General features: G+C 56.0%; 2 non-coding genes across 2 annotated transcripts; both read right to left on the reverse strand.

Moving 5' to 3' along the window:
* Positions 1-6,343: 6,343 nt before the first annotated feature.
* LOC143904888 (5.8S ribosomal RNA) lies at positions 6,344-6,498 on the reverse strand. The gene has a single exon (XR_013259061.1). It is a non-coding gene; the product is annotated as a 5.8S ribosomal RNA (ribosomal RNA).
* Positions 6,499-7,099: 601 nt separating this feature from the next.
* LOC143904890 (small subunit ribosomal RNA) lies at positions 7,100-9,014 on the reverse strand. The gene has a single exon (XR_013259063.1). It is a non-coding gene; the product is annotated as a small subunit ribosomal RNA (ribosomal RNA).
* Between the last annotated feature and the right edge of the window lie 986 nt (positions 9,015-10,000).

Consider the following 10,000-nt stretch of genomic DNA (forward strand, 5'->3'; position numbering starts at 1 on the left):
CAAGTCCCGCGCGGCGTGTTGCTTTCGCTCGCGGTCGTGACCTCCGGCGTCCGTACGGGCCGAATTATTTCCAAGTCCCGCGCGGCGTGTTGCTTTCGCTCGCGGTCGTTACCTCCGGCGTCCGTACGGGGCCGAATTATTTCCAAGTCCCGCGCGGCGTGTTGCTTTCGCTCGCGGTCGTGACCTCCGGCGTCCGTACGGGCCGAATTATTTCCAAGTCCCGCGCGGCGTGTTGCTTTCGCTCGCGGTCGTTACCTCCGCTAGGGCAAATGCACGGAAATTCAAATATGCGTGCGTGTGCGTGTGTGTGCGTGCGTGTGGGTGTGACGTGTCTAAAATATACACAGTCCTCTCGCGGCGTGTTGCTTTCGCTCGCGGTCGTGACCTCCGGCGTCCGTACGGGGCCGAATTATTTCCAAGTCCCGCGCGGCGTGTTGCTTTCGCTCGCGGTCGTTACCTCCGCTAGGGCAAATGCACGGAAATTCAAATATGCGTGCGTGTGCGTGTGTGTGCGTGCGTGTGGGTGTGACGTGTCTAAAATATACACATCCTTCTCGCCGCGTGTCGCGTACGCTCGCGGTCGTTACTTCCGGCGTCCGTACGGGCCGAATTATTTCCAAGTCCCGCGCGGCGTGTTGCTTTCGCTCGCGGTCGTGACCTCCGGCGTCCGTACGGGGCCGAATTATTTCCAAGTCCCGCGCGGCGTGTTGCTTTCGCTCGCGGTCGTTACCTCCGCTAGGGCAAATGCACGGAAATTCAAATATGCGTGCGTGTGCGTGTGTGTGCGTGCGTGTGGGTGTGACGTGTCTAAAATATACACATTCCTCTCGCGGCGTGTTGCTTTCGCTCGCGGTCGTTACCTCCGGCGTCCGTACGGGCCGAATTATTTCCAAGTCCCGCGCGGCGTGTTGCTTTCGCTCGCGGTCGTGACCTCCGGCGTCCGTACGGGGCCGAATTATTTCCAAGTCCCGCGCGGCGTGTTGCTTTCGCTCGCGGTCGTTACCTCCGCTAGGGCAAATGCACGGAAATTCAAATATGCGTGCGTGTGCGTGTGTGTGCGTGCGTGTGGGTGTGACGTGTCTAAAATATACACAACGCTCTCGCGGCGTGTTGCTTTCGCTCGCGGTCGTTACCTCCGGCGTCCGTACGGGCCGAATTATTTCCAAGTCCCGCGCGGCGTGTTGCTTTCGCTCGCGGTCGTGACCTCCGGCGTCCGTACGGGGCCGAATTATTTCCAAGTCCCGCGCGGCGTGTTGCTTTCGCTCGCGGTCGTTACCTCCGCTAGGGCAAATGCACGGAAATTCAAATATGCGTGCGTGTGCGTGTGTGTGCGTGCGTGTGGGTGTGACGTGTCTAAAATATACACGGCGCTCTCGCGGCGTGTTGCTTTCGCTCGCGGTCGTTACCTCCGGCGTCCGTACGGGGCCGAATTATTTCCAAGTCCCGCGCGGCGTGTTGCTTTCGCTCGCGGTCGTGACCTCCGGCGTCCGTACGGGGCCGAATTATTTTCAAGTCCCGCGCGGCGTGTTGCTTTCGCTCGCCTTGACCATTCCCCCCTTTGTTCGCGCTTATCCACGCGACTCCTGCCCCACCGTTTTACGCTCCTTCCCCCTGTAGTTTTCATATCTCCCATCCTCTATCCCCCTTTTTTTCTCTTATACCTAATCGACCCCTTCCATTGTCCGACGTCTGCTGTCCTCCCTCACCTACTGTTTCACTTTATCTGCCGTCGTTTTCTACGCCAGACTTCCCCCTTTTGATTCCCTGTCCCTAGCTCCCTCCTTCTCTCCCTTTTTTTATCACCTTCCCTTTTATTACTCCACCACGCCTGCGTCCTCTTCCCCCTCTCCGCCTCATTTATGTCCACACTCTACCATATTGCCTTCTCATTCTTACTCCCGCATTCCATCCAACTCCCCTACTCCGCCTTTAATTTCGGCCTTCCTCGGAGACCGCTCTTTTTTTCTATACTTAATTCCCCTTTTAACACTTTTCCAGCTCACATCTCTCCTCTGACCTCATGACTATTAGCTCCTTATTCTTTATCTCCCTTATATCCCCCATTTTCTTTGAATTACTTCATCCAACACTTGCTCGCCTCCCCGTCCAACCTTCCCTTCTCATTCACCCTTTCTTTCCTCTTCACTCTATACTCCTCCTTTTCCCTCTCCTTCTCCTTTTTCCTTTTTTCCATACCCCCTCTTCCTGCTGTTACTATAGTTGTTCAACCACCACTCCTTTACCTTTACGTCTTCCCCTCCTTGTTTCAACTATGCACTACTCTTATACCTTCCTTCTGGGGGTTGCTTTCGTTCGCGGTCGTTACCTCCCTAGGCAAAATGCACGGGGAAATTCAAATATTGCGTGCGTGTGCGGTGTTGGTGTGAGTGGGGTGTGACGTGTCTAAAATATACACAATCCGCTCGCGGAGAGTGGAGTGTTGCTTTCGCTCGCGGTGTACCTCCGGCGCCGTACGGGGCCGAATTATTTCCAAGTCCCGCGCGGCGTGTTGCTTTCGCTCGCGGTCGTGACATTCCGGCGTCCGACGGGGCCGAAGTATTTCAAGTCCCCGCGCTGGCGTGTTAGCTTTTGCCGTCGAGCGAGCAAAACTAAACTCTCTCGAGTTGTGGGCGGGGGTCTCGTCTAACCGACAAGAAGAACCCCAAGCGAGGGCTGAGTATCAACAGATCGCAGCGTGGTAACTGCTCTACCGGATTACAACACCCCGCCAGGTTACCTAAGTCGTCTACGACGATTCCGAGTATCGACATCGAACCTCGCGACCGAAAAAATCATGTTTCGACGTTAGACGCCGTGCAGTGTAAGCGGGGAGATCCCGACGACGGGCAGAGGCGCCGTACGGCAAACCGGGCTCGTTGCGACGACCGGGTCTCCGTTTAAGGGACCGGCCGCCTAGTAGTGGTCACTTGTGGAGCTGTTGAATCCCGAGACTCCTAGAGATATCATTGCCACCTTGGACTAGAGAGGAGACGGCCATTAGAGGCGTTTCAGGGCCAAATCCCACGGAGTGGTAGCTTCGCACCACGGCCCTCGAAAGAGTGCGAAAACCAAATGTCCGAACCTGCGGTTCCTCTCGTACTTGAGCAGGTACTACGCACTGACTGGTATCAGTAGGTAAAAAACTAACATGTCTCACGACGGTTCGGTTCCAGAAGTTACGGATCCAATTTGCCGACTTCCCTTACCTACATTAGTCTATCGACTAGAGGCTCTTACCTTGGAGACCTGCTGCGGATATGGGTACGAACCGGCGCGACACCTCCACGTGGCCCTCGCCTGGATTTTCAAGGTCCGAGGGGAAGATCCGGACACCGCCGCAACTGCGGTGCTCTTCGCGTTAACCCTATCTCCCTGCTAGAGGTTTCCAGGGAACTCGAACGCTTATACAGAAAAGAAAACTCTTCCCGGATCTCCCGACGGCGTCTCCAGGTCATTTTGGGTTACCCCGACGAACACTCTTACGAGGGCCCGAATTGTATGCGGTTCCGCTGCCGGGTTCCGGAATAGGAACCGGATTCCCTTTCGCCCGACGGGCGTGTGTCTCTCGTCTCTCAACTCAACGGGGTCACACAAACAACCACACTGTGTGTGTGTTGTGCCCCCCCCGTGAGCGCAAACAACAACACTCGAATATCGTACGCCGTCATTGACATAGGATTTCTCCTAGGGCTTAGGATCGACTGACTCGTGTGCAACGGCTGTTCACACGAAACCCTTCTCCACGTCAGTCCTCCAGGGCCTCGCTGGAGTATTTGCTACTACCACCAAGATCTGCACCGACGGCGGCTCCAGGCAGGCTCGCGCCCAGACCCTTCTGCGCACACCGCCGCGACCCTCCTAAACGACAGAACATCGTGGCGGCGCCGGCGCGGCAGAGAGAGCGAACTCCGAACCACCGGCGCGACGACCGCCCCACTTGCCGCTGACGGCAGAGTATAGGCTCGACGCTTCAGCGCCATCCATTTTCAGGGCTAGTTGCTTCGGCAGGTGAGTTGTTACACACTCCTTAGCGGATTCCGACTTCCATGGCCACCGTCCTGCTGTCTTAAGCAACCAACGCCTTTCATGGTGTCCCATGAGCGTCGAGTTGGGCGCCTTAACTCTGCGTTTGGTTCATCCCACAGCGCCAGTTCTGCTTACCAAAAATGGCCCACTTGGCACTCTGATCCGTCAAAAAGATGCTCGTGGCTTCATAATTCAAGAAAGCCAGAGATCTCACCCATTTAAAGTTTGAGAATAGGTTGAGGTCGTTTCGGCCCCAAGGCCTCTAATCATTCGCTTTACCAGATGAGACTCGCGCGCGTTCCGTGCGGAACGGCCGAGTGCCAGCTATCCTGAGGGAGAGGGAAACTTCGGAGGGAACCAGCTACTAGATGGTTCGATTAGTCTTTCGCCCCTATACCCAGTTCCGACGATCGATTTGCACGTCAGAATCGCTACGGACCTCCATCAGGGTTTCCCCTGACTTCGTCCTGACCAGGCATAGTTCACCATCTTTCGGGTCCCAACGTGTACGCTCTGGGTGCGCCTCTTCTCGCGATGAGAACGAGACGCCCCGGGAGTGCGGAGCCGCATCGCGACGCGGCCCATCCTCCCTCGGTCGACAACCAGGGCCGACCTTCACTTTCATTACGCCTTTAGGTATCTCGCTCAAGTCCCAATGACTCGCGTACATGTTAGACTCCTTGGTCCGTGTTTCAAGACGGGTCCTAAGAGTACCCAAAGCAGTAGCGTCGCCGACCGGTATCGGTCCCACCCGCCGCCGCCGAACCCCCGATGAAGAGGCCCGGGGTTAGAGTGGATGGAACGTTACGCAGGCCTGTCGAAGGTTAACCGAACCGTACGACCAACAGCGGGCCAGGACCGGTGACGGCACGAGGTCCGTTAGCCTCCGTGTACCGTGGCGCGCGCTTGCGACGGCCTCGACGCACAACCAATTAGCGCGACACACACGCGCTCGCACACCGAGGTGAACGGGCGCGCGCGAGCGCGTTTCATACGAAAACGTGCGGCCTGATACCTTGCGTGTACCGCCGGGCAGCCGGCCGGGCAACCGGGGGTTTGACGCGTGCCGTTTTACCGACGACGCGTCAGTCACCGCACCCGGGCCGTAGACCGACACCCAGCGGGTCGCGACGTTCTACTAGGGGAGAAGTGCACGACGACGAACGCCGGACGTCGAACGCACGGCAGCGTGCCCGCGCGCGAGCCGCGAGGACCCGCGCGGGACATCGCCCACCGACGCGAAGCCAGCGTCGCTGACGATGAATCTCCCCGTTCGATCTTTTGGGTTTCTTAGGTTTACCCCTGAACGGTTTCACGTACTGTACTCTTGAACTCTCTCTTCAAAGTTCTTTTCAACTTTCCCTCACGGTACTTGTTCGCTATCGGTCTCGTGGTCGTATTTAGCCTTAGATGGAGTTTACCACCCGCTTAGAGCTGCACTCTCAAGCAACCCGACTCTAAGGAGAGATCCTCCCGAGACGCGCACCGGTCGCTACGGGCCTGGCACCCTCTGCGGGTAAATGGCCCCATTCAAGATGGACTTGAACGCGGCGCGACGCCTCGGGATAAGCGGACCCTCCCAAACACCACATTTCCCTGCGGCGGAACCGCGGGATTCGGTGCTGGGCTCTTTCCTGTTCGCTCGCCGCTACTAAGGAAATCCTAGTTAGTTTCTTTTCCTCCGCTTAATAATATGCTTAAATTCAGCGGGTAATCTCGCCTGCTCTGAGGTCGTCGAAATCAAAAATATATCATATTATACGCACGCGCGACGAGACGCGACGGTTCGTCGTCGTCGTGCGCAACACGACAGGAGGGGGGACAGGATAGACGGTGTTGCGATACGATACACAAACACACGCGGTCGTTCGACGAGTACACGACGACGCGTGCCGGTCCTAACCTCTAAGTTGTTACACAACTTTCGTGGACTCGGTTCACGCGGTCGGCTCGCCCGATACACCGCTACGTGTGTGATCGCGGCGCGACGTGGCGATCGGCGCCGCGCAAAAAGCCACAGCAGCTCCGAGAGACGAGCGTCTCCGGACGGCGGCGGCGACGGCTGCGGCGGCGCGACGACACCGTCACGCGCGTTAACCGCTCAGTCACATCCTCTCCCCTATCATTTCGGACGACGCCCAAGTGCGTGGAGACAAACTCGCTCTCTCGTAAAGAGAGAGGAGATCTCGCACAACACTCGTGGCGAACGTCCAACGATCGCTCGTACGTCCGTACGCGCGTCGAAGCTTCGGGCGCTTATCGCTAAGCGCCGTAGCCGTCGTACGCGTTAAGGGCGCAAGCAGTATGTGTATTGAAACGACCCTCAGCCAGGCGTGGTCCGGGAATTGTATCCGTGGACCGCAATGTGCGTTCGAAATGTCGATGTTCATGTGTCCTGCAGTTCACAAGTTGACGCGCAATTAGCTGCGTTCTTCATCGACCCACGAGCCAAGTGATCCACCGTTCAGGGTAATCGTTTTTGCTTTGCGTTCACAAAGTGACGCTTAAACGTGTACTTCCTTATGCGTCTCGGGTTTTTTTTCGGGCCCTTCGATCAGCCTGGCCGCGCGTCCGAGCACGCGCGGACCGCCGCCCCTTTTAACGGGGGCTATTAGGCGGCACAACGAGATGCAAAAAAAAGAGATGATTGTCACGCGATAATCGTGAGCGTCTCTCGCGCGAGGCGAAGAGCCGGGGCGGAAGTCTTTGAAAAACCATCGAGCACGAGAGATCTGTACGGCTCTCGGCCCTTCAGCGCGCGCGCGCGCGCGGCATAGGTTACCACCGGTACGCGCCCAGCTGACGCCGCGATCGGGAATCGCCGAGCGCCTCGCTTCCGTTTGATCGCGCGCCTCGTGTCGCAGTCGAGCGCGCGCGCGCACGCACACACAGTCCCAGACGCAACGGTGTTATTGTTGTGGCGGTGTGACGGCGACGAACGACGACCGAAGGCGTCGAACACGCGCGTGGCGCGCGCGTTCGAGACAATCCTCGCATCTTTCGGAAGGTAATTTTTTTTTCCTCTATCTGTGTTTAACTTTCAGTCTCCGGTGATGGGGACCTCCGTAAACGTTAATGATCCTTCCGCAGGTTCACCTACGGAAACCTTGTTACGACTTTTACTTCCTCTAAATGATCAAGTTTGGTCATCTTCCCGGCAACATCGGCAATGCCGACGCATTGCCGCGCACCAGTCCGAAGACCTCACTAAATCATTCAATCGGTAGTAGCGACGGGCGGTGTGTACAAAGGGCAGGGACGTAATCAACGCGAGCTTATGACTCGCGCTTACTGGGAAGGGAATTCCTCGTTCATGGGGAACAATTGCAAGCCCCAATCCCTAGCACGAAGGAGGTTCAGCGGGTTACCCGGGCCTTTCGGCCAGGGAACACACGCTGATTCCTTCAGTGTAGCGCGCGTGCGGCCCAGAACATCTAAGGGCATCACAGACCTGTTATTGCTCAATCTCGTGCGGCTAGAAGCCGCCTGTCCCTCTAAGAAGATTTGTTTGTACGTTGGTAGTAAAAACCCGCCGGCCGAAACCGGGGGCCTTCGAGATACCATAAGGTACGCCTATTTAGCAGGCTAGAGTCTCGTTCGTTATCGGAATTAACCAGACAAATCGCTCCACCAACTAAGAACGGCCATGCACCACCACCCACCGAATCAAGAAAGAGCTATCAATCTGTCAATCCTTCCGGTGTCTGGGCCTGGTGAGGTTTCCCGTGTTGAGTCAAATTAAGCCGCAGGCTCCACTCCTGGTGGTGCCCTTCCGTCAATTCCTTTAAGTTTCAGCACGTCCCCCGGAACCCAAAAGCTTTGGTTTCCCGGAAGCTGCCCGCCGAGTCATCGGAGGAACTTCGGCGGATCGCTAGCTGGCATCGTTTATGGTTAGAACTAGGGCGGTATCTGATCGCCTTCGAACCTCTAACTTTCGTTCTTGATTAATGAAAACATTTTTGGCAAATGCTTTCGCTTCTGTCCGTCTTGCGACGATCCAAGAATTTCACCTCTAACGTCGCAATACGAATGCCCCCATCTGTCCCTATTAATCATTACCTCGGGGTTCCGAAAACCAACAAAATAGAACCGAGGTCCTATTCCATTATTCCATGCACGCAGTATTCAGGCGAGGATAGCCTGCTTTAAGCACTCTAATTTGTTCAAAGTAAACGTACCGGCCCGACTCGACACTCAGTAAAGAGCACCGCGACGGGATATTAGTTGGGCCGCCCCTCGCGGGGCTAAGCCCACCGGTAGGACGTCCCACATCACGCCAGTTAAACACCGCGAGCGGGTGAACCGACGGTGTGCGACACAGATTCAACTACGAGCTTTTTAACCGCAACAACTTTAATATACGCTATTGGAGCTGGAATTACCGCGGCTGCTGGCACCAGACTTGCCCTCCAATGGATCCTCGTTAAAGGATTTAAAGTGTACTCATTCCGATTACGGGGCCTCGGATGAGTCCCGTATCGTTATTTTTCGTCACTACCTCCCCGTGCCGGGAGTGGGTAATTTGCGCGCCTGCTGCCTTCCTTGGATGTGGTAGCCGTTTCTCAGGCTCCCTCTCCGGAATCGAACCCTGATTCCCCGTTACCCGTTACAACCATGGTAGGCGCAGAACCTACCATCGACAGTTGATAAGGCAGACATTTGAAAGATGCGTCGCCGGTGCTAAGACCGTGCGATCAGCACAAAGTTATTCAGAGTCACCAAATGAAACGGTGGACGCACGGAGACCGCGCGCCACCGATTGGTTTTGATCTAATAAAAGCGTCCCTTCCATCACTGGTCGGGACTCTGTTTTGCATGTATTAGCTCTAGAATTACCACAGTTATCCAAGTAAATGTGGGTACAATCTAATGAACCATAACTGATTTAATGAGCCATTCGCGGTTTCACCTTAATTCGGCATGCACTGAGACATGCATGGCTTAATCTTTGAGACAAGCATATGACTACTGGCAGGATCAACCAGGGAGCTTCGTGTTCGTTCGGTCGCGACGATCGCGCGACACGCGCCCGAACGTCCGTGTGTCTCGTGCGATGACTTGGTAAGCAATCGCACGCGCGAGCGGACGAACGGGCGCAGATCCGACTCTCTCTTTAGAGAGTCGTGTGTCGTGTTACTGCCGCCGGCTTTTCAAGCCGGTCGACGACACTCCGTGTGGTGTGTGTGCGTTTCACACAATATATATATATAAAAGATCACAATATACTTTTCGTTCTCATTCTCCCATAATAGCGGCGTATAGCCGCCCAACCCTGACGCTAGATCGACGATGCGATGCTGAGACGTCGAGGAACTTGCGTCGCAAACGCACGCTTTGGGAGCGCGCGTTGCGTGTGGTAAAAATTTCGCTAAGGCGTACAAGTAAGCGGGAAGAGAAATCGCGCGAAACGATTTTCTTTCGTCACTCGCATCCGTGAAGTTGATGTTCGGTAAGCGCGGGCGATACATCCACTCACGTTCGTCCAAGAACGAGGGAAGATCGCGCGACCAACACTACACGTGCGCGCCACATATGAGCCATTCGGTCTTTCGACACCGACTCGTGGCAATGCTGTGTTCGTATAAAAAAAAGTTCGTACGAACCGAGCGAAACGCTTGAAACGCGTTCGCACGTCCGTTACGTATCGTTCGGGTCGCTCGAGTCGCTCGAGTCGCTCGGCTCGCCGAGCGCACCGCGCCTCTTATAGTACCCAACCGGCCGGCCGAGCGGTCGGCGACGCACGGTCTTACGCACGGCCGCTTACGGGCGCCGGTGACGAAATTTCGAGACCATCGGCACTTCACTTTTGACGTTTACCTATTGTATTTTTGTGTGTGTAAAATCCAAAATTATACAAACTTTCGCGCGGCGTGTTGCTTTCGCTCGCGGTCGTGACCTCCGGCGTCCGTACGGGGCCGAATTATTTCCAAGTCCCGCGCGGCGTGTTGCTTTCGCTCGCGGTCGTTACCTCCGG

This window comes from Temnothorax americanus, unplaced genomic scaffold, assembly GCF_048541705.1.
Source record: "Temnothorax americanus isolate GAGA-0224 unplaced genomic scaffold, ASM4854170v1 Scaffold59, whole genome shotgun sequence".
NCBI classification, from domain to species: Eukaryota; Metazoa; Arthropoda; class Insecta; order Hymenoptera; family Formicidae; genus Temnothorax; species Temnothorax americanus.